This window comes from Elephas maximus, chromosome 5 (genome assembly GCF_024166365.1).
Source record: "Elephas maximus indicus isolate mEleMax1 chromosome 5, mEleMax1 primary haplotype, whole genome shotgun sequence".
Taxonomy (NCBI): domain Eukaryota; kingdom Metazoa; phylum Chordata; class Mammalia; order Proboscidea; family Elephantidae; genus Elephas; species Elephas maximus.
Window position 1 is genome coordinate 214669 of NC_064823.1, and position 23466 is coordinate 238134.

The following is a 23466-nucleotide window of genomic DNA, read 5'->3' on the forward strand; positions in this document are numbered from 1 at the left end:
GAGAGCTGCTGCTTTGTAGTTTGTGCTGGGAAACCTTGTTTTGGCAAGTGCGAATTGACCGCATTCAGGCAGAAAGAAAAGAGAATAGCAAGAGGCCTTTTCTCCCCAGCTGCTCTGCCAAGCCCTTCCAGCTCAAACTATGTCGTTGCTCCTCTGGAAGGATCCCTGCACCGCGGCGTAGTTTTTCCGAAGAAGCCCTGCGTTTGCAAGAGCAAATGAGGAATTCGTGGCAGGAAAGAGGAAGGAAAGAAAGTTTCTCTCCCTCTGCCTGCTTTGCTCAGAGGACTGGATGAAGTCAGGGAGTTCTCCCTTTCACTGAGAAACGTGCGGGCTGCTGTTGCCTGGGCGCTCTCTTCTTTGCAAAAGAGTCTGCAGTTCCACGCTTTGAACCGTGGAAAGGCGCCGGGCTCTGCTAAGATTTCCCCCGGCGCTTCGTTTGCCCTGGGCCAAAGCGAGCCTTCACAATAGCTGAACGCTAACACTGCATACTCGTTCCACTTCCAGAACCGGGCTACGGCGAGGCAGTTCTCCGGGGGAAAACGGCCCTTCGCGAAGGGCAGATCTGCCGAGCTCATTGCGGGAAAGCGAAAGCAAAGGACGCTTTTCTCCCTCTAACCGCTTTCGTCAGAGGAACGGGGGAAGTCACAGTGTTCTTTCTCTCCCTGAGATACACACAATCTGACGTTGCCTCTGAGCTCCGTTGCTGGCAAAGAACTGAAACTGACATACATTCCTGTGGGGAAACACAGGGCTTTGCTAGGATTTCTCTAGGCAGTGTGTTTTCCCTGGGCCTCACTGTAGCAACACTATCTCGCAAGGGCAGAACTGCATGGGATTTCCTCTGCCAGGAGAGAGCTGCTGCTTTGTAGTTTGTGCTGGGAAACCTTGTTTTGGCAAGTGCGAATTGACCGCATTCAGGCAGAAAGAAAAGAGAATAGCAAGAGGCCTTTTCTCCCCAGCTGCTCTGCCAAGCCCTTCCAGCTCAAACTATGTCGTTGCTCCTCTGGAAGGATCCCTGCACCGCGGCGTAGTTTTTCCGAAGAAGCCCTGCGTTTGCAAGAGCAAATGAGGAATTCGTGGCAGGAAAGAGGAAGGAAAGAAAGTTTCTCTCCCTCTGCCTGCTTTGCTCAGAGGACTGGATGAAGTCAGGGAGTTCTCCCTTTCACTGAGAAACGTGCGGGCTGCTGTTGCCTGGGCGCTCTCTTCTTTGCAAAAGAGTCTGCAGTTCCACGCTTTGAACCGTGGAAAGGCGCCGGGCTCTGCTAAGACTTCCCCTGCGCTTCGTTTGCCCTGGGCCAAAGCGAGCCTTCACAATAGCTGAACGCTAACACTGCATACTCGTCCCACTTCCAGAACAGGGCTACCGCGAGGCAGTTCTCCGGGGGAAAACGGCCCTTCGCGAAGGGCAGATCTGCCGAGCTCATTGCGGGAAAGCGAAAGCAAAGGACGCTTTTCTCCCTCTAACCGCTTTCGTCAGAGGAACGGCGGAAGTCACAGTGTTCTTTCTCTCCCTGAGATACACACAATCTGACGTTGCCTCTGAGCTCCGTTGCTGGCAAAGAACTGAAACTGACATACATTCCTGTGGGGAAACACAGGGCTTTGCTAGGATTTCTCTAGGCAGTGTGTTTTCCCTGGGCCTCACTGTAGCAACACTATCTCGCAAGGGCAGAACTGCATGGGATTTCCTCCGCCAGGAGAGAGCTGCTGCTTTGTAGTTTGTGCTGGGAAACCTTGCTTTGGCAAGTGCGAATTGACCGCATTCAGGCAGAAAGAAAAGAGAATAGCAAGAGGCCTTTTCTCCCCGGCTGCTCTGCCAAGCCCTTCCAGCTCAAACTATGTCGTTGCTCCTCTGGAAGGATCCCTGCACCGCGGCGTAGTTTTTCCGAAGAAGCCCTGCGTTTGCAAGAGCAAATGAGGAATTCGTGGCAGGAAAGAGGAAGGAAAGAAAGTTTCTCTCCCTCTGCCTGCTTTGCTCAGAGGACTGGATGAAGTCAGGGAGTTCTCCCTTTCACTGAGAAACGTGCGGGCTGCTGTTGCCTGGGCGCTCTCTTCTTTGCAAAAGAGTCTGCAGTTCCACGCTTTGAACCGTGGAAAGGCGCCGGGCTCTGCTAAGACTTCCCCTGCGCTTCGTTTGCCCTGGGCCAAAGCGAGCCTTCACAATAGCTGAACGCTAACACTGCATACTCGTCCCACTTCCAGAACAGGGCTACCGCGAGGCAGTTCTCCGGGGGAAAACGGCCCTTCGCGAAGGGCAGATCTGCCGAGCTCATTGCGGGAAAGCGAAAGCAAAGGACGCTTTTCTCCCTCTAACCGCTTTCGTCAGAGGAACGGGGGAAGTCACAGTGTTCTTTCTCTCCCTGAGATACACACAATCTGACGTTGCCTCTGAGCTCCGTTGCTGGCAAAGAACTGAAACTGACATACATTCCTGTGGGGAAACACAGGGCTTTGCTACGATTTCTCTAGGCAGTGTGTTTTCCCTGGGCCTCACTGTAGCAACACTATCTCGCCAGGGCAACACTGCATGGCACTTCCTCTGCCAGGAGAGAGCTGCTGCTTTGTAGTTTGTGCTGGGAAACCTTGTTTTGGCAAGTGCGAATTGACCGCATTCAGGCAGAAAGAAAAGAGAATAGCAAGAGGCCTTTTCTCCCCGGCTGCTCTGCCAAGCCCTTCCAGCTCAAACTATGTCGTTGCTCCTCTGGAAGGATCCCTGCACCGCGGCGTAGTTTTTCCGAAGAAGCCCTGCGTTTGCAAGAGCAAATGAGGAATTCGTGGCAGGAAAGAGGAAGGAAAGAAAGTTTCTCTCCCTCTGCCTGCTTTGCTCAGAGGACCGGATGAAGTCAGGGAGTTCTCCCTTTCACTGAGAAACGTGCGGGCTGCTGTTGCCTGGGCGCTCTCTTCTTTGCAAAAGAGTCTGCAGTTCCACGCTTTGAACCGTGGAAAGGCGCCGGGCTCTGCTAAGATTTCCCCCGGCGCTTCGTTTGCCCTGGGCCAAAGCGAGCCTTCACAATAGCTGAACGCTAACACTGCATACTCGTTCCACTTCCAGAACCGGGCTACGGCGAGGCAGTTCTCCGGGGGAAAACGGCCCTTCGCGAAGGGCAGATCTGCCGAGCTCATTGCGGGAAAGCGAAAGCAAAGGACGCTTTTCTCCCTCTAACCGCTTTCGTCAGAGGAACGGGGGAAGTCACAGTGTTCTTTCTCTCCCTGAGATACACACAATCTGACGTTGCCTCTGAGCTCCGTTGCTGGCAAAGAACTGAAACTGACATACATTCCTGTGGGGAAACACAGGGCTTTGCTAGGATTTCTCTAGGCAGTGTGTTTTCCCTGGGCCTCACTGTAGCAACACTATCTCGCAAGGGCAGAACTGCATGGGATTTCCTCTGCCAGGAGAGAGCTGCTGCTTTGTAGTTTGTGCTGGGAAACCTTGTTTTGGCAAGTGCGAATTGACCGCATTCAGGCAGAAAGAAAAGAGAATAGCAAGAGGCCTTTTCTCCCCAGCTGCTCTGCCAAGCCCTTCCAGCTCAAACTATGTCGTTGCTCCTCTGGAAGGATCCCTGCACCGCGGCGTAGTTTTTCCGAAGAAGCCCTGCGTTTGCAAGAGCAAATGAGGAATTCGTGGCAGGAAAGAGGAAGGAAAGAAAGTTTCTCTCCCTCTGCCTGCTTTGCTCAGAGGACTGGATGAAGTCAGGGAGTTCTCCCTTTCACTGAGAAACGTGCGGGCTGCTGTTGCCTGGGCGCTCTCTTCTTTGCAAAAGAGTCTGCAGTTCCACGCTTTGAACCGTGGAAAGGCGCCGGGCTCTGCTAAGACTTCCCCTGCGCTTCGTTTGCCCTGGGCCAAAGCGAGCCTTCACAATAGCTGAACGCTAACACTGCATACTCGTCCCACTTCCAGAACAGGGCTACCGCGAGGCAGTTCTCCGGGGGAAAACGGCCCTTCGCGAAGGGCAGATCTGCCGAGCTCATTGCGGGAAAGCGAAAGCAAAGGACGCTTTTCTCCCTCTAACCGCTTTCGTCAGAGGAACGGCGGAAGTCACAGTGTTCTTTCTCTCCCTGAGATACACACAATCTGACGTTGCCTCTGAGCTCCGTTGCTGGCAAAGAACTGAAAGTGACATACATTCCTGTGGGGAAACACAGGGCTTTGCTAGGATTTCTCTAGGCAGTGTGTTTTCCCTGGGCCTCACTGTAGCAACACTATCTCGCAAGGGCAGAACTGCATGGGATTTCCTCCGCCAGGAGAGAGCTGCTGCTTTGTAGTTTGTGCTGGGAAACCTTGCTTTGGCAAGTGCGAATTGACCGCATTCAGGCAGAAAGAAAAGAGAATAGCAAGAGGCCTTTTCTCCCCGGCTGCTCTGCCAAGCCCTTCCAGCTCAAACTATGTCGTTGCTCCTCTGGAAGGATCGCTGCACCGCGGCGTAGTTTTTCCGAAGAAGCCCTGCGTTTGCAAGAGCAAATGAGGAATTCGTGGCAGGAAAGAGGAAGGAAAGAAAGTTTCTCTCCCTCTGCCTGCTTTGCTCAGAGGACTGGATGAAGTCAGGGAGTTCTCCCTTTCACTGAGAAACGTGCGGGCTGCTGTTGCCTGGGCGCTCTCTTCTTTGCAAAAGAGTCTGCAGTTCCACGCTTTGAACCGTGGAAAGGCGCCGGGCTCTGCTAAGACTTCCCCTGCGCTTCGTTTGCCCTGGGCCAAAGCGAGCCTTCACAATAGCTGAACGCTAACACTGCATACTCGTCCCACTTCCAGAACAGGGCTACCGCGAGGCAGTTCTCCGGGGGAAAACGGCCCTTCGCGAAGGGCAGATCTGCCGAGCTCATTGCGGGAAAGCGAAAGCAAAGGACGCTTTTCTCCCTCTAACCGCTTTCGTCAGAGGAACGGGGGAAGTCACAGTGTTCTTTCTCTCCCTGAGATACACACAATCTGACGTTGCCTCTGAGCTCCGTTGCTGGCAAAGAACTGAAACTGACATACATTCCTGTGGGGAAACACAGGGCTTTGCTACGATTTCTCTAGGCAGTGTGTTTTCCCTGGGCCTCACTGTAGCAACACTATCTCGCCAGGGCAACACTGCATGGCACTTCCTCTGCCAGGAGAGAGCTGCTGCTTTGTAGTTTGTGCTGGGAAACCTTGTTTTGGCAAGTGCGAATTGACCGCATTCAGGCAGAAAGAAAAGAGAATAGCAAGAGGCCTTTTCTCCCCGGCTGCTCTGCCAAGCCCTTCCAGCTCAAACTATGTCGTTGCTCCTCTGGAAGGATCCCTGCACCGCGGCGTAGTTTTTCCGAAGAAGCCCTGCGTTTGCAAGAGCAAATGAGGAATTCGTGGCAGGAAAGAGGAAGGAAAGAAAGTTTCTCTCCCTCTGCCTGCTTTGCTCAGAGGACTGGATGAAGTCAGGGAGTTCTCCCTTTCACTGAGAAACGTGCGGGCTGCTGTTGCCTGGGCGCTCTCTTCTTTGCAAAAGAGTCTGCAGTTCCACGCTTTGAACCGTGGAAAGGCGCCGGGCTCTGCTAAGACTTCCCCTGCGCTTCGTTTGCCCTGGGCCAAAGCGAGCCTTCACAATAGCTGAACGCTAACACTGCATACTCGTCCCACTTCCAGAACAGGGCTACCGCGAGGCAGTTCTCCGGGGGAAAACGGCCCTTCGCGAAGGGCAGATCTGCCGAGCTCATTGCGGGAAAGCGAAAGCAAAGGACGCTTTTCTCCCTCTAACCGCTTTCGTCAGAGGAACGGCGGAAGTCACAGTGTTCTTTCTCTCCCTGAGATACACACAATCTGACGTTGCCTCTGAGCTCCGTTGCTGGCAAAGAACTGAAAGTGACATACATTCCTGTGGGGAAACACAGGGCTTTGCTAGGATTTCTCTAGGCAGTGTGTTTTCCCTGGGCCTCACTGTAGCAACACTATCTCGCAAGGGCAGAACTGCATGGGATTTCCTCCGCCAGGAGAGAGCTGCTGCTTTGTAGTTTGTGCTGGGAAACCTTGCTTTGGCAAGTGCGAATTGACCGCATTCAGGCAGAAAGAAAAGAGAATAGCAAGAGGCCTTTTCTCCCCGGCTGCTCTGCCAAGCCCTTCCAGGTCAAACTATGTCGTTGCTCCTCTGGAAGGATCCCTGCACCGTGGCGTAGTTTTTCCGAAGAAGCCCTGCGTTTGCAAGAGCAAATGAGGAATTCGTGGCAGGAAAGAGGAAGGAAAGAAAGTTTCTCTCCCTCTGCCTGCTTTGCTCAGAGGACTGGATGAAGTCAGGGAGTTCTCCCTTTCACTGAGAAACGTGCGGGCTGCTGTTGCCTGGGCGCTCTCTTCTTTGCAAAAGAGTCTGCAGTTCCACGCTTTGAACCGTGGAAAGGCGCCGGGCTCTGCTAAGACTTCCCCTGCGCTTCGTTTGCCCTGGGCCAAAGCGAGCCTTCACAATAGCTGAACGCTAACACTGCATACTCGTTCCACTTCCAGAACCGGGCTACGGCGAGGCAGTTCTCCGGGGGAAAACGGCCCTTCGCGAAGGGCAGATCTGCCGAGCTCATTGCGGGAAAGCGAAAGCAAAGGACGCTTTTCTCCCTCTAACCGCTTTCGTCAGAGGAACGGGGGAAGTCACAGTGTTCTTTCTCTCCCTGAGATACACACAATCTGACGTTGCCTCTGAGCTCCGTTGCTGGCAAAGAACTGAAACTGACATACATTCCTGTGGGGAAACACAGGGCTTTGCTACGATTTCTCTAGGCAGTGTGTTTTCCCTGGGCCTCACTGTAGCAACACTATCTCGCCAGGGCAACACTGCATGGCACTTCCTCTGCCAGGAGAGAGCTGCTGCTTTGTAGTTTGTGCTGGGAAACCTTGCTTTGGCAAGTGCGAATTGACCGCATTCAGGCAGAAAGAAAAGAGAATAGCAAGAGGCCTTTTCTCCCCGGCTGCTCTGCCAAGCCCTTCCAGCTCAAACTATGTCGTTGCTCCTCTGGAAGGATCCCTGCACCGCGGCGTAGTTTTTCCGAAGAAGCCCTGCGTTTGCAAGAGCAAATGAGGAATTCGTGGCAGGAAAGAGGAAGGAAAGAAAGTTTCTCTCCCTCTGCCTGCTTTGCTCAGAGGACCGGATGAAGTCAGGGAGTTCTCCCTTTCACTGAGAAACGTGCGGGCTGCTGTTGCCTGGGCGCTCTCTTCTTTGCAAAAGAGTCTGCAGTTCCACGCTTTGAACCGTGGAAAGGCGCCGGGCTCTGCTAAGATTTCCCCCTGCGCTTCGTTTGCCCTGGGCCAAAGCGAGCCTTCACAATAGCTGAACGCTAACACTGCATACTCGTTCCACTTCCAGAACCGAGCTACGGCGAGGCAGTTATCCGGGGGAAAACGGCCCTTCGCGAAGGGCAGATCTGCCGAGCTCATTGCGGGAAAGCGAAAGCAAAGGACGCTTTTCTCCCTCTAACCGCTTTCGTCAGAGGAACGGGGGAAGTCACAGTGTTCTTTCTCTCCCTGAGATACACACAATCTGACGTTGCCTCTGAGCTCCGTTGCTGGCAAAGAACTGAAACTGACATACATTCCTGTGGGGAAACACAGGGCTTTGCTAGGATTTCTCTAGGCAGTGTGTTTTCCCTGGGCCTCACTGTAGCAACACTATCTCGCAAGGGCAGAACTGCATGGGATTTCCTCTGCCAGGAGAGAGCTGCTGCTTTGTAGTTTGTGCTGGGAAACCTTGTTTTGGCAAGTGCGAATTGACCGCATTCAGGCAGAAAGAAAAGAGAATAGCAAGAGGCCTTTTCTCCCCAGCTGCTCTGCCAAGCCCTTCCAGCTCAAACTATGTCGTTGCTCCTCTGGAAGGATCCCTGCACCGCGGCGTAGTTTTTCCGAAGAAGCCCTGCGTTTGCAAGAGCAAATGAGGAATTCGTGGCAGGAAAGAGGAAGGAAAGAAAGTTTCTCTCCCTCTGCCTGCTTTGCTCAGAGGACTGGATGAAGTCAGGGAGTTCTCCCTTTCACTGAGAAACGTGCGGGCTGCTGTTGCCTGGGCGCTCTCTTCTTTGCAAAAGAGTCTGCAGTTCCACGCTTTGAACCGTGGAAAGGCGCCGGGCTCTGCTAAGACTTCCCCTGCGCTTCGTTTGCCCTGGGCCAAAGCGAGCCTTCACAATAGCTGAACGCTAACACTGCATACTCGTCCCACTTCCAGAACAGGGCTACCGCGAGGCAGTTCTCCGGGGGAAAACGGCCCTTCGCGAAGGGCAGATCTGCCGAGCTCATTGCGGGAAAGCGAAAGCAAAGGACGCTTTTCTCCCTCTAACCGCTTTCGTCAGAGGAACGGCGGAAGTCACAGTGTTCTTTCTCTCCCTGAGATACACACAATCTGACGTTGCCTCTGAGCTCCGTTGCTGGCAAAGAACTGAAAGTGACATACATTCCTGTGGGGAAACACAGGGCTTTGCTAGGATTTCTCTAGGCAGTGTGTTTTCCCTGGGCCTCACTGTAGCAACACTATCTCGCAAGGGCAGAACTGCATGGGATTTCCTCCGCCAGGAGAGAGCTGCTGCTTTGTAGTTTGTGCTGGGAAACCTTGCTTTGGCAAGTGCGAATTGACCGCATTCAGGCAGAAAGAAAAGAGAATAGCAAGAGGCCTTTTCTCCCCGGCTGCTCTGCCAAGCCCTTCCAGCTCAAACTATGTCGTTGCTCCTCTGGAAGGATCCCTGCACCGCGGCGTAGTTTTTCCGAAGAAGCCCTGCGTTTGCAAGAGCAAATGAGGAATTCGTGGCAGGAAAGAGGAAGGAAAGAAAGTTTCTCTCCCTCTGCCTGCTTTGCTCAGAGGACTGGATGAAGTCAGGGAGTTCTCCCTTTCACTGAGAAACGTGCGGGCTGCTGTTGCCTGGGCGCTCTCTTCTTTGCAAAAGAGTCTGCAGTTCCACGCTTTGAACCGTGGAAAGGCGCCGGGCTCTGCTAAGACTTCCCCTGCGCTTCGTTTGCCCTGGGCCAAAGCGAGCCTTCACAATAGCTGAACGCTAACACTGCATACTCGTCCCACTTCCAGAACCGGGCTACGGCGAGGCAGTTCTCCGGGGGAAAACGGCCCTTCGCGAAGGGCAGATCTGCCGAGCTCATTGCGGGAAAGCGAAAGCAAAGGACGCTTTTCTCCCTCTAACCGCTTTCGTCAGAGGAACGGGGGAAGTCACAGTGTTCTTTCTCTCCCTGAGATACACACAATCTGACGTTGCCTCTGAGCTCCGTTGCTGGCAAAGAACTGAAACTGACATACATTCCTGTGGGGAAACACAGGGCTTTGCTAGGATTTCTCTAGGCAGTGTGTTTTCCCTGGGCCTCACTGTAGCAACACTATCTCGCCAGGGCAACACTGCATGGCACTTCCTCTGCCAGGAGAGAGCTGCTGCTTTGTAGTTTGTGCTGGGAAACCTTGTTTTGGCAAGTGCGAATTGACCGCATTCAGGCAGAAAGAAAAGAGAATAGCAAGAGGCCTTTTCTCCCCGGCTGCTCTGCCAAGCCCTTCCAGCTCAAACTATGTCGTTGCTCCTCTGGAAGGATCCCTGCACCGCGGCGTAGTTTTTCCGAAGAAGCCCTGCGTTTGCAAGAGCAAATGAGGAATTCGTGGCAGGAAAGAGGAAGGAAAGAAAGTTTCTCTCCCTCTGCCTGCTTTGCTCAGAGGACTGGATGAAGTCAGGGAGCTCTCCCTTTCACTGAGAAACGTGCGGGCTGCTGTTGCCTGGGCGCTCTCTTCTTTGCAAAAGAGTCTGCAGTTCCACGCTTTGAACCGTGGAAAGGCGCCGGGCTCTGCTAAGACTTCCCCTGCGCTTCGTTTGCCCTGGGCCAAAGCGAGCCTTCACAATAGCTGAACGCTAACACTGCATACTCGTCCCACTTCCAGAACAGGGCTACCGCGAGGCAGTTCTCCGGGGGAAAACGGCCCTTCGCGAAGGGCATATCTGCCGAGCTCATTGCGGGAAAGCGAAAGCAAAGGACGCTTTTCTCCCTCTAACCGCTTTCGTCAGAGGAACGGGGGAAGTCACAGTGTTCTTTCTCTCCCTGAGATACACACAATCTGACGTTGCCTCTGAGCTCCGTTGCTGGCAAAGAACTGAAACTGACATACATTCCTGTGGGGAAACACAGGGCTTTGCTACGAGTTCTCTAGGCAGTGTGTTTTCCCTGGGCCTCACTGTAGCAACACTATCTCGCCAGGGCAACACTGCATGACACTTCCTCTGCCAGGAGAGAGCTGCTGCTTTGTAGTTTGTGCTGGGAAACCTTGCTTTGGCAAGTGCGAATTGACCGCATTCAGGCAGAAAGAAAAGAGAATAGCAAGAGGCCTTTTCTCCCCGGCTGCTCTGCCAAGCCCTTCCAGCTCAAACTATGTCGTTGCTCCTCTGGAAGGATCCCTGCACCGCGGCGTAGTTTTTCCGAAGAAGCCCTGCGTTTGCAAGAGCAAATGAGGAATTCGTGGCAGGAAAGAGGAAGGAAAGAAAGTTTCTCTCCCTCTGCCTGCTTTGCTCACAGGACCGGATGAAGTCAGGGAGTTCTCCCTTTCACTGAGAAACGTGCGGGCTGCTGTTGCCTGGGCGCTCTCTTCTTTGCAAAAGAGTCTGCAGTTCCACGCTTTGAACCGTGGAAAGGCGCCGGGCTCTGCTAAGATTCCCCGGCGCTTCGTTTGCCCTGGGCCAAAGCGAGCCTTCACAATAGCTGAACGCTAACACTGCATACTCGTTCCACTTCCAGAACCGGGCTACGGCGAGGCAGTTCTCCGGGGGAAAACGGCCCTTCGCGAAGGGCAGATCTGCCGAGCTCATTGCGGGAAAGCGAAAGCAAAGGACGCTTTTCTCCCTCTAACCGCTTTCGTCAGAGGAACGGGGGAAGTCACAGTGTTCTTTCTCTCCCTGAGATACACACAATCTGACGTTGCCTCTGAGCTCCGTTGCTGGCAAAGAACTGAAAGTGACATACATTCCTGTGGGGAAACACAGGGCTTTGCTAGGATTTCTCTAGGCAGTGTGTTTTCCCTGGGCCTCACTGTAGCAACACTATCTCGCAAGGGCAGAACTGCATGGGATTTCCTCCGCCAGGAGAGAGCTGCTGCTTTGTAGTTTGTGCTGGGAAACCTTGCTTTGGCAAGTGCGAATTGACCGCATTCAGGCAGAAAGAAAAGAGAATAGCAAGAGGCCTTTTCTCCCCGGCTGCTCTGCCAAGCCCTTCCAGCTCAAACTATGTCGTTGCTCCTCTGGAAGGATCCCTGCACCGCGGCGTAGTTTTTCCGAAGAAGCCCTGCGTTTGCAAGAGCAAATGAGGAATTCGTGGCAGGAAAGAGGAAGGAAAGAAAGTTTCTCTCCCTCTGCCTGCTTTGCTCAGAGGACCGGATGAAGTCAGGGAGTTCTCCCTTTCACTGAGAAACGTGCGGGCTGCTGTTGCCTGGGCGCTCTCTTCTTTGCAAAAGAGTCTGCAGTTCCACGCTTTGAACCGTGGAAAGGCGCCGGGCTCTGCTAAGACTTCCCCTGCGCTTCGTTTGCCCTGGGCCAAAGCGAGCCTTCACAATAGCTGAACGCTAACACTGCATACTCGTCCCACTTCCAGAACAGGGCTACCGCGAGGCAGTTCTCCGGGGGAAAACGGCCCTTCGCGAAGGGCATATCTGCCGAGCTCATTGCGGGAAAGCGAAAGCAAAGGACGCTTTTCTCCCTCTAACCGCTTTCGTCAGAGGAACGGGGGAAGTCACAGTGTTCTTTCTCTCCCTGAGATACACACAATCTGACGTTGCCTCTGAGCTCCGTTGCTGGCAAAGAACTGAAACTGACATACATTCCTGTGGGGAAACACAGGGCTTTGCTACGAGTTCTCTAGGCAGTGTGTTTTCCCTGGGCCTCACTGTAGCAACACTATCTCGCCAGGGCAACACTGCATGACACTTCCTCTGCCAGGAGAGAGCTGCTGCTTTGTAGTTTGTGCTGGGAAACCTTGCTTTGGCAAGTGCGAATTGACCGCATTCAGGCAGAAAGAAAAGAGAATAGCAAGAGGCCTTTTCTCCCCGGCTGCTCTGCCAAGCCCTTCCAGCTCAAACTATGTCGTTGCTCCTCTGGAAGGATCCCTGCACCGCGGCGTAGTTTTTCCGAAGAAGCCCTGCGTTTGCAAGAGCAAATGAGGAATTCGTGGCAGGAAAGAGGAAGGAAAGAAAGTTTCTCTCCCTCTGCCTGCTTTGCTCAGAGGACTGGATGAAGTCAGGGAGTTCTCCCTTTCACTGAGAAACGTGCGGGCTGCTGTTGCCTGGGCGCTCTCTTCTTTGCAAAAGAGTCTGCAGTTCCACGCTTTGAACCGTGGAAAGGCGCCGGGCTCTGCTAAGACTTCCCCTGCGCTTCGTTTGCCCTGGGCCAAAGCGAGCCTTCACAATAGCTGAACGCTAACACTGCATACTCGTCCCACTTCCAGAACAGGGCTACCGCGAGGCAGTTCTCCGGGGGAAAACGGCCCTTCGCGAAGGGCAGATCTGCCGAGCTCATTGCGGGAAAGCGAAAGCAAAGGACGCTTTTCTCCCTCTAACCGCTTTCGTCAGAGGAACGGGGGAAGTCACAGTGTTCTTTCTCTCCCTGAGATACACACAATCTGACGTTGCCTCTGAGCTCCGTTGCTGGCAAAGAACTGAAACTGACATACATTCCTGTGGGGAAACACAGGGCTTTGCTACGATTTGTCTAGGCAGTGTGTTTTCCCTGGGCCTCACTGTAGCAACACTATCTCGCAAGGGCAGAACTGCATGGGATTTCCTCCGCCAGGAGAGAGCTGCTGCTTTGTAGTTTGTGCTGGGAAACCTTGCTTTGGCAAGTGCGAATTGACCGCATTCAGGCAGAAAGAAAAGAGAATAGCAAGAGGCCTTTTCTCCCCGGCTGCTCTGCCAAGCCCTTCCAGCTCAAACTATGTCGTTGCTCCTCTGGAAGGATCCCTGCACCGCGGCGTAGTTTTTCCGAAGAAGCCCTGCGTTTGCAAGAGCAAATGAGGAATTCGTGGCAGGAAAGAGGAAGGAAAGAAAGTTTCTCTCCCTCTGCCTGCTTTGCTCAGAGGACCGGATGAAGTCAGGGAGTTCTCCCTTTCACTGAGAAACGTGCGGGCTGCTGTTGCCTGGGCGCTCTCTTCTTTGCAAAAGAGTCTGCAGTTCCACGCTTTGAACCGTGGAAAGGCGCCGGGCTCTGCTAAGATTTCCCCCGGCGCTTCGTTTGCCCTGGGCCAAAGCGAGCCTTCACAATAGCTGAACGCTAACACTGCATACTCGTTCCACTTCCAGAACCGGGCTACGGCGAGGCAGTTCTCCGGGGGAAAACGGCCCTTCGCGAAGGGCAGATCTGCCGAGCTCATTGCGGGAAAGCGAAAGCAAAGGACGCTTTTCTCCCTCTAACCGCTTTCGTCAGAGGAACGGGGGAAGTCACAGTGTTCTTTCTCTCCCTGAGATACACACAATCTGACGTTGCCTCTGAGCTCCGTTGCTGGCAAAGAACTGAAAGTGACATACATTCCTGTGGGGAAACACAGGGCTTTGCTACGATTTCTCTAGGCAGTGTGTTTTCCCTGGGCCTCACTGTAGCAACACTATCTCGCCAGGGCAACACTGCATGGCACTTCCTCTGCCAGGAGAGAGCTGCTGCTTTGTAGTTTGTGCTGGGAAACCTTGTTTTGGCAAGTGCGAATTGACCGCATTCAGGCAGAAAGAAAAGAGAATAGCAAGAGGCCTTTTCTCCCCGGCTGCTCTGCCAAGCCCTTCCAGCTCAAACTATGTCGTTGCTCCTCTGGAAGGATCCCTGCACCGCGGCGTAGTTTTTCCGAAGAAGCCCTGCGTTTGCAAGAGCAAATGAGGAATTCGTGGCAGGAAAGAGGAAGGAAAGAAAGTTTCTCTCCCTCTGCCTGCTTTGCTCAGAGGACCGGATGAAGTCAGGGAGTTCTCCCTTTCACTGAGAAACGTGCGGGCTGCTGTTGCCTGGGCGCTCTCTTCTTTGCAAAAGAGTCTGCAGTTCCACGCTTTGAACCGTGGAAAGGCGCCGGGCTCTGCTAAGATTCCCCGGCGCTTCGTTTGCCCTGGGCCAAAGCGAGCCTTCACAATAGCTGAACGCTAACACTGCATACTCGTTCCACTTCCAGAACCGGGCTACGGCGAGGCAGTTCTCCGGGGGAAAACGGCCCTTCGCGAAGGGCGGATCTGCCGAGCTCATTGCGGGAAAGCGAAAGCAAAGGACGCTTTTCTCCCTCTAACCGCTTTCGTCAGAGGAACGGGGGAAGTCACAGTGTTCTTTCTCTCCCTGAGATACACACAATCTGACGTTGCCTCTGAGCTCCGTTGCTGGCAAAGAACTGAAAGTGACATACATTCCTGTGGGGAAACACAGGGCTTTGCTAGGATTTCTCTAGGCAGTGTGTTTTCCCTGGGCCTCACTGTAGCAACACTATCTCGCAAGGGCAGAACTGCATGGGATTTCCTCCGCCAGGAGAGAGCTGCTGCTTTGTAGTTTGTGCTGGGAAACCTTGCTTTGGCAAGTGCGAATTGACCGCATTCAGGCAGAAAGAAAAGAGAATAGCAAGAGGCCTTTTCTCCCCGGCTGCTCTGCCAAGCCCTTCCAGCTCAAACTATGTCGTTGCTCCTCTGGAAGGATCCCTGCACCGCGGCGTAGTTTTTCCGAAGAAGCCCTGCGTTTGCAAGAGCAAATGAGGAATTCGTGGCAGGAAAGAGGAAGGAAAGAAAGTTTCTCTCCCTCTGCCTGCTTTGCTCAGAGGACCGGATGAAGTCAGGGAGTTCTCCCTTTCACTGAGAAACGTGCGGGCTGCTGTTGCCTGGGCGCTCTCTTCTTTGCAAAAGAGTCTGCAGTTCCACGCTTTGAACCGTGGAAAGGCGCCGGGCTCTGCTAAGATTTCCCCCGGCGCTTCGTTTGCCCTGGGCCAAAGCGAGCCTTCACAATAGCTGAACGCTAACACTGCATACTCGTTCCACTTCCAGAACCGGGCTACGGCGAGGCAGTTCTCCGGGGGAAAACGGCCCTTCGCGAAGGGCAGATCTGCCGAGCTCATTGCGGGAAAGCGAAAGCAAAGGACGCTTTTCTCCCTCTAACCGCTTTCGTCAGAGGAACGGGGGAAGTCACAGTGTTCTTTCTCTCCCTGAGATACACACAATCTGACGTTGCCTCTGAGCTCCGTTGCTGGCAAAGAACTGAAACTGACATACATTCCTGTGGGGAAACACAGGGCTTTGCTAGGATTTCTCTAGGCAGTGTGTTTTCCTTGGGCCTCACTGTAGCAACACTATCTCGCAAGGGCAGAACTGCATGGGATTTCCTCTGCCAGGAGAGAGCTGCTGCTTTGTAGTTTGTGCTGGGAAACCTTGTTTTGGCAAGTGCGAATTGACCGCATTCAGGCAGAAAGAAAAGAGAATAGCAAGAGGCCTTTTCTCCCCGGCTGCTCTGCCAAGCCCTTCCAGCTCAAACTATGTCGTTGCTCCTCTGGAAGGATCCCTGCACCGCGGCGTAGTTTTTCCGAAGAAGCCCTGCGTTAGCAAGAGCAAATGAGGAATTCGTGGCAGGAAAGAGGAAGGAAAGAAAGTTTCTCTCCCTCTGCCTGCTTTGCTCAGAGGACTGGATGAAGTCAGGGAGTTCTCCCTTTCACTGAGAAACGTGCGGGCTGCTGTTGCCTGGGCGCTCTCTTCTTTGCAAAAGAGTCTGCAGTTCCACGCTTTGAACCGTGGAAAGGCGCCGGGCTCTGCTAAGACTTCCCCTGCGCTTCGTTTGCCCTGGGCCAAAGCGAGCCTTCACAATAGCTGAACGCTAACACTGCATACTCGTCCCACTTCCAGAACAGGGCTACCGCGAGGCAGTTCTCCGGGGGAAAACGGCCCTTCGCGAAGGGCAGATCTGCCGAGCTCATTGCGGGAAAGCGAAAGCAAAGGACGCTTTTCTCCCTCTAACCGCTTTCGTCAGAGGAACGGGGGAAGTCACAGTGTTCTTTCTCTCCCTGAGATACACACAATCTGACGTTGCCTCTGAGCTCCGTTGCTGGCAAAGAACTGAAACTGACATACATTCCTGTGGGGAAACACAGGGCTTTGCTAGGATTTCTCTAGGCAGTGTGTTTTCCCTGGGCCTCACTGTAGCAACACTATCTCGCAAGGGCAGAACTGCATGGGATTTCCTCCGCCAGGAGATAGCTGCTGCTTTGTAGTTTGTGCTGGGAAACCTTGCTTTGGCAAGTGCGATTTGACCGCATTCAGGCAGAAAGAAAAGAGAATAGCAAGAGGCCTTTTCTCCCCGGCTGCTCTGCCAAGCCCTTCCAGCTCAAACTATGTCGTTGCTCCTCTGGAAGGATCCCTGCACCGCGGCGTAGTTTTTCCGAAGAAGCCCTGCGTTTGCAAGAGCAAATGAGGAATTCGTGGCAGGAAAGAGGAAGGAAAGAAAGTTTCTCTCCCTCTGCCTGCTTTGCTCACAGGACCGGATGAAGTCAGGGAGTTCTCCCTTTCACTGAGAAACGTGCGGGCTGCTGTTGCCTGGGCGCTCTCTTCTTTGCAAAAGAGTCTGCAGTTCCACGCTTTGAACCGTGGAAAGGCGCCGGGCTCTGCTAAGACTTCCCCTGCGCTTCGTTTGCCCTGGGCCAAAGCGAGCCTTCACAATAGCTGAACGCTAACACTGCATACTCGTCCCACTTCCAGAACAGGGCTACCGCGAGGCAGTTCTCCGGGGGAAAACGGCCCTTCGCGAAGGGCAGATCTGCCGAGCTCATTGCGGGAAAGCGAAAGCAAAGGACGCTTTTCTCCCTCTAACCGCTTTCGTCAGAGGAACGGGGGAAGTCACAGTGTTCTTTCTCTCCCTGAGATACACACAATCTGACGTTGCCTCTGAGCTCCGTTGCTGGCAAAGAACTGAAACTGACATACATTCCTGTGGGGAAACACAGGGCTTTGCTACGATTTCTCTAGGCAGTGTGTTTTCCCTGGGCCTCACTGTAGCAACACTATCTCGCAAGGGCAGAACTGCATGGGATTTCCTCCGCCAGTAGAGAGCTGCTGCTTTGTAGTTTGTGCTGGGAAACCTTGCTTTGGCAAGTGCGAATTGACCGCATTCAGGCAGAAAGAAAAGAGAATAGCAAGAGGCCTTTTCTCCCCGGCTGCTCTGCCAAGCCCTTCCAGCTCAAACTATGTCGTTGCTCCTCTGGAAGGATCCCTGCACCGCGGCGTAGTTTTTCCGAAGAAGCCCTGCGTTTGCAAGAGCAAATGAGGAATTCGTGGCAGGAAAGAGGAAGGAAAGAAAGTTTCTCTCCCTCTGCCTGCTTTGCTCAGAGGACCGGATGAAGTCAGGGAGTTCTCCCTTTCACTGAGAAACGTGCGGGCTGCTGTTGCCTGGGCGCTCTCTTCTTTGCAAAAGAGTCTGCAGTTCCACGCTTTGAACCGTGGAAAGGCGCCGGGCTCTGCTAAGATTTCCCCCGGCGCTTCGTTTGCCCTGGGCCAAAGCGAGCCTTCACAATAGCTGAACGCTAACACTGCATACTCGTTCCACTTCCAGAACCGGGCTACGGCGAGGCAGTTCTCCGGGGGAAAACGGCCCTTCGCGAAGGGCAGATCTGCCGAGCTCATTGCGGGAAAGCGAAAGCAAAGGACGCTTTTCTCCCTCTAACCGCTTTCGTCAGAGGAACGGGGGAAGTCACAGTGTTCTTTCTCTCCCTGAGATACACACAATCTGACGTTGCCTCTGAGCTCCGTTGCTGGCAAAGAACTGAAAGTGACATACATTCCTGTGGGGAAACACAGGGCTTTGCTACGATTTCTCTAGGCAGTGTGTTTTCCCTGGGCCTCACTGTAGCAACACTATCTCGCCAGGGCAACACTGCATGGCACTTCCTCTGCCAGGAGAGAGCTGCTGCTTTGTAGTTTGTGCTGGGAAACCTTGTTTTGGCAAGTGCGAATTGACCGCATTCAGGCAGAAAGAAAAGAGAATAGCAAGAGGCCTTTTCTCCCCGGCTGCTCTGCCAAGCCCTTCCAGCTCAAACTATGTCGTTGCTCCTCTGGAAGGATCCCTGCACCGCGGCGTAGTTTTTCCGAAGAAGCCCTGCGTTTGCAAGAGCAAATGAGGAATTCGTGGCAGGAAAGAGGAAGGAAAGAAAGTTTCTCTCCCTCTGCCTGCTTTGCTCAGAGGACCGGATGAAGTCAGGGAGTTCTCCCTTTCACTGAGAAACGTGCGGGCTGCTGTTGCCTGGGCGCTCTCTTCTTTGCAAAAGAGTCTGCAGTTCCACGCTTTGAACCGTGGAAAGGCGCCGGGCTCTGCTAAGATTCCCCGGCGCTTCGTTTGCCCTGGGCCAAAGCGAGCCTTCACAATAGCTGAACGCTAACACTGCATACTCGTTCCACTTCCAGAACCGGGCTACGGCGAGGCAGTTCTCCGGGGGAAAACGGCCCTTCGCGAAGGGCAGATCTGCCGAGCTCATTGCGGGAAAGCGAAAGCAAAGGACGCTTTTCTCCCTCTAACCGCTTTCGTCAGAGGAACGGGGGAAGTCACAGTGTTCTTTCTCTCCCTGAGATACACACAATCTGACGTTGCCTCTGAGCTCCGTTGCTGGCAAAGAACTGAAAGTGACATACATTCCTGTGGGGAAACACAGGGCTTTGCTAGGATTTCTCTAGGCAGTGTGTTTTCCCTGGGCCTCACTGTAGCAACACTATCTCGCAAGGGCAGAACTGCATGGGATTTCCTCCGCCAGGAGAGAGCTGCTGCTTTGTAGTTTGTGCTGGGAAACCTTGCTTTGGCAAGTGCGAATTGACCGCATTCAGGCAGAAAGAAAAGAGAATAGCAAGAGGCCTTTTCTCCCCGGCTGCTCTGCCAAGCCCTTCCAGCTCAAACTATGTCGTTGCTCCTCTGGAAGGATCCCTGCACCGCGGCGTAGTTTTTCCGAAGAAGCCCTGCGTTTGCAAGAGCAAATGAGGAATTCGTGGCAGGAAAGAGGAAGGAAAGAAAGTTTCTCTCCCTCTGCCTGCTTTGCTCAGAGGACCGGATGAAGTCAGGGAGTTCTCCCTTTCACTGAGAAACGTGCGGGCTGCTGTTGCCTGGGCGCTCTCTTCTTTGCAAAAGAGTCTGCAGTTCCACGCTTTGAACCGTGGAAAGGCGCCGGGCTCTGCTAAGATTTCCCCCGGCGCTTCGTTTGCCCTGGGCCAAAGCGAGCCTTCACAATAGCTGAACGCTAACACTGCATACTCGTTCCACTTCCAGAACCGGGCTACGGCGAGGCAGTTCTCCGGGGGAAAACGGCCCTTCGCGAAGGGCAGATCTGCCGAGCTCATTGCGGGAAAGCGAAAGCAAAGGACGCTTTTCTCCCTCTAACCGCTTTCGTCAGAGGAACGGGGGAAGTCACAGTGTTCTTTCTCTCCCTGAGATACACACAATCTGACGTTGCCTCTGAGCTCCGTTGCTGGCAAAGAACTGAAACTGACATACATTCCTGTGGGGAAACACAGGGCTTTGCTAGGATTTCTCTAGGCAGTGTGTTTTCCTTGGGCCTCACTGTAGCAACACTATCTCGCAAGGGCAGAACTGCATGGGATTTCCTCTGCCAGGAGAGAGCTGCTGCTTTGTAGTTTGTGCTGGGAAACCTTGTTTTGGCAAGTGCGAATTGACCGCATTCAGGCAGAAAGAAAAGAGAATAGCAAGAGGCCTTTTCTCCCCGGCTGCTCTGCCAAGCCCTTCCAGCTCAAACTATGTCGTTGCTCCTCTGGAAGGATCCCTGCACCGCGGCGTAGTTTTTCCGAAGAAGCCCTGCGTTAGCAAGAGCAAATGAGGAATTCGTGGCAGGAAAGAGGAAGGAAAGAAAGTTTCTCTCCCTCTGCCTGCTTTGCTCAGAGGACTGGATGAAGTCAGGGAGTTCTCCCTTTCACTGAGAAACGTGCGGGCTGCTGTTGCCTGGGCGCTCTCTTCTTTGCAAAAGAGTCTGCAGTTCCACGCTTTGAACCGTGGAAAGGCGCCGGGCTCTGCTAAGACTTCCCCTGCGCTTCGTTTGCCCTGGGCCAAAGCGAGCCTTCACAATAGCTGAACGCTAACACTGCATACTCGTCCCACTTCCAGAACAGGGCTACCGCGAGGCAGTTCTCCGGGGGAAAACGGCCCTTCGCGAAGGGCAGATCTGCCGAGCTCATTGCGGGAAAGCGAAAGCAAAGGACGCTTTTCTCCCTCTAACCGCTTTCGTCAGAGGAACGGGGGAAGTCACAGTGTTCTTTCTCTCCCTGAGATACACACAATCTGACGTTGCCTCTGAGCTCCGTTGCTGGCAAAGAACTGAAACTGACATACATTCCTGTGGGGAAACACAGGGCTTTGCTAGGATTTCTCTAGGCAGTGTGTTTTCCCTGGGCCTCACTGTAGCAACACTATCTCGCAAGGGCAGAACTGCATGGGATTTCCTCCGCCAGGAGATAGCTGCTGCTTTGTAGTTTGTGCTGGGAAACCTTGCTTTGGCAAGTGCGATTTGACCGCATTCAGGCAGAAAGAAAAGAGAATAGCAAGAGGCCTTTTCTCCCCGGCTGCTCTGCCAAGCCCTTCCAGCTCAAACTATGTCGTTGCTCCTCTGGAAGGATCCCTGCACCGCGGCGTAGTTTTTCCGAAGAAGCCCTGCGTTTGCAAGAGCAAATGAGGAATTCGTGGCAGGAAAGAGGAAGGAAAGAAAGTTTCTCTCCCTCTGCCTGCTTTGCTCACAGGACCGGATGAAGTCAGGGAGTTCTCCCTTTCACTGAGAAACGTGCGGGCTGCTGTTGCCTGGGCGCTCTCTTCTTTGCAAAAGAGTCTGCAGTTCCACGCTTTGAACCGTGGAAAGGCGCCGGGCTCTGCTAAGACTTCCCCTGCGCTTCGTTTGCCCTGGGCCAAAGCGAGCCTTCACAATAGCTGAACGCTAACACTGCATACTCGTCCCACTTCCAGAACAGGGCTACCGCGAGGCAGTTCTCCGGGGGAAAACGGCCCTTCGCGAAGGGCAGATCTGCCGAGCTCATTGCGGGAAAGCGAAAGCAAAGGACGCTTTTCTCCCTCTAACCGCTTTCGTCAGAGGAACGGGGGAAGTCACAGTGTTCTTTCTCTCCCTGAGATACACACAATCTGACGTTGCCTCTGAGCTCCGTTGCTGGCAAAGAACTGAAACTGACATACATTCCTGTGGGGAAACACAGGGCTTTGCTACGATTTCTCTAGGCAGTGTGTTTTCCCTGGGCCTCACTGTAGCAACACTATCTCGCAAGGGCAGAACTGCATGGGATTTCCTCCGCCAGTAGAGAGCTGCTGCTTTGTAGTTTGTGCTGGGAAACCTTGCTTTGGCAAGTGCGAATTGACCGCATTCAGGCAGAAAGAAAAGAGAATAGCAAGAGGCCTTTTCTCCCCGGCTGCTCTGCCAAGCCCTTCCAGCTCAAACTATGTCGTTGCTCCTCTGGAAGGATCCCTGCACCGCGGCGTAGTTTTTCCGAAGAAGCCCTGCGTTTGCAAGAGCAAATGAGGAATTCGTGGCAGGAAAGAGGAAGGAAAGAAAGTTTCTCTCCCTCTGCCTGCTTTGCTCAGAGGACCGGATGAAGTCAGGGAGTTCTCCCTTTCACTGAGAAACGTGCGGGCTGCTGTTGCCTGGGCGCTCTCTTCTTTGCAAAAGAGTCTGCAGTTCCACGCTTTGAACCGTGGAAAGGCGCCGGGCTCTGCTAAGATTTCCCCCGGCGCTTCGTTTGCCCTGGGCCAAAGCGAGCCTTCACAATAGCTGAACGCTAACACTGCATACTCGTTCCACTTCCAGAACCGGGCTACGGCGAGGCAGTTCTCCGGGGGAAAACGGCCCTTCGCGAAGGGCAGATCTGCCGAGCTCATTGCGGGAAAGCGAAAGCAAAGGACGCTTTTCTCCCTCTAACCGCTTTCGTCAGAGGAACGGGGGAAGTCACAGTGTTCTTTCTCTCCCTGAGATACACACAATCTGACGTTGCCTCTGAGCTCCGTTGCTGGCAAAGAACTGAAAGTGACATACATTCCTGTGGGGAAACACAGGGCTTTGCTAGGATTTCTCTAGGCAGTGTGTTTTCCCTGGGCCTCACTGTAGCAACACTATCTCGCAAGGGCAGAACTGCATGGGATTTCCTCCGCCAGGAGAGAGCTGCTGCTTTGTAGTTTGTGCTGGGAAACCTTGCTTTGGCAAGTGCGAATTGACCGCATTCAGGCAGAAAGAAAAGAGAATAGCAAGAGGCCTTTTCTCCCCGGCTGCTCTGCCAAGCCCTTCCAGCTCAAACTATGTCGTTGCTCCTCTGGAAGGATCCCTGCACCGCGGCGTAGTTTTTCCGAAGAAGCCCTGCGTTTGCAAGAGCAAATGAGGAATTCGTGGCAGGAAAGAGGAAGGAAAGAAAGTTTCTCTCCCTCTGCCTGCTTTGCTCAGAGGACCGGATGAAGTCAGGGAGTTCTCCCTTTCACTGAGAAACGTGCGGGCTGCTGTTGCCTGGGCGCTCTCTTCTTTGCAAAAGAGTCTGCAGTTCCACGCTTTGAACCGTGGAAAGGCGCCGGGCTCTGCTAAGATTTCCCCCGGCGCTTCGTTTGCCCTGGGCCAAAGCGAGCCTTCTCAATAGCTGAACGCTAACACTGCATACTCGTTCCACTTCCAGAACCGGGCTACGGCGAGGCAGTTCTCCGGGGGAAAACGGCCCTTCGCGAAGGGCAGATCTGCCGAGCTCATTGCGGGAAAGCGAAAGCAAAGGACGCTTTTCTCCCTCTAACCGCTTTCGTCAGAGGAACGGGGGAAGTCACAGTGTTCTTTCTCTCCCTGAGATACACACAATCTGACGTTGCCTCTGAGCTCCGTTGCTGGCAAAGAACTGAAACTGACATACATTCCTGTGGGGAAACACAGGGCTTTGCTAGGATTTCTCTAGGCAGTGTGTTTTCCTTGGGCCTCACTGTAGCAACACTATCTCGCAAGGGCAGAACTGCATGGGATTTCCTCTGCCAGGAGAGAGCTGCTGCTTTGTAGTTTGTGCTGGGAAACCTTGTTTTGGCAAGTGCGAATTGACCGCATTCAGGCAGAAAGAAAAGAGAATAGCAAGAGGCCTTTTCTCCCCGGCTGCTCTGCCAAGCCCTTCCAGCTCAAACTATGTCGTTGCTCCTCTGGAAGGATCCCTGCACCGCGGCGTAGTTTTTCCGAAGAAGCCCTGCGTTTGCAAGAGCAAATGAGGAATTCGTGGCAGGAAAGAGGAAGGAAAGAAAGTTTCTCTCCCTCTGCCTGCTTTGCTCAGAGGACTGGATGAAGTCAGGGAGTTCTCCCTTTCACTGAGAAACGTGCGGGCTGCTGTTGCCTGGGCGCTCTCTTCTTTGCAAAAGAGTCTGCAGTTCCACGCTTTGAACCGTGGAAAGGCGCCGGGCTCTGCTAAGACTTCCCCTGCGCTTCGTTTGCCCTGGGCCAAAGCGAGCCTTCACAATAGCTGAACGCTAACACTGCATACTCGTCCCACTTCCAGAACAGGGCTACCGCGAGGCAGTTCTCCGGGGGAA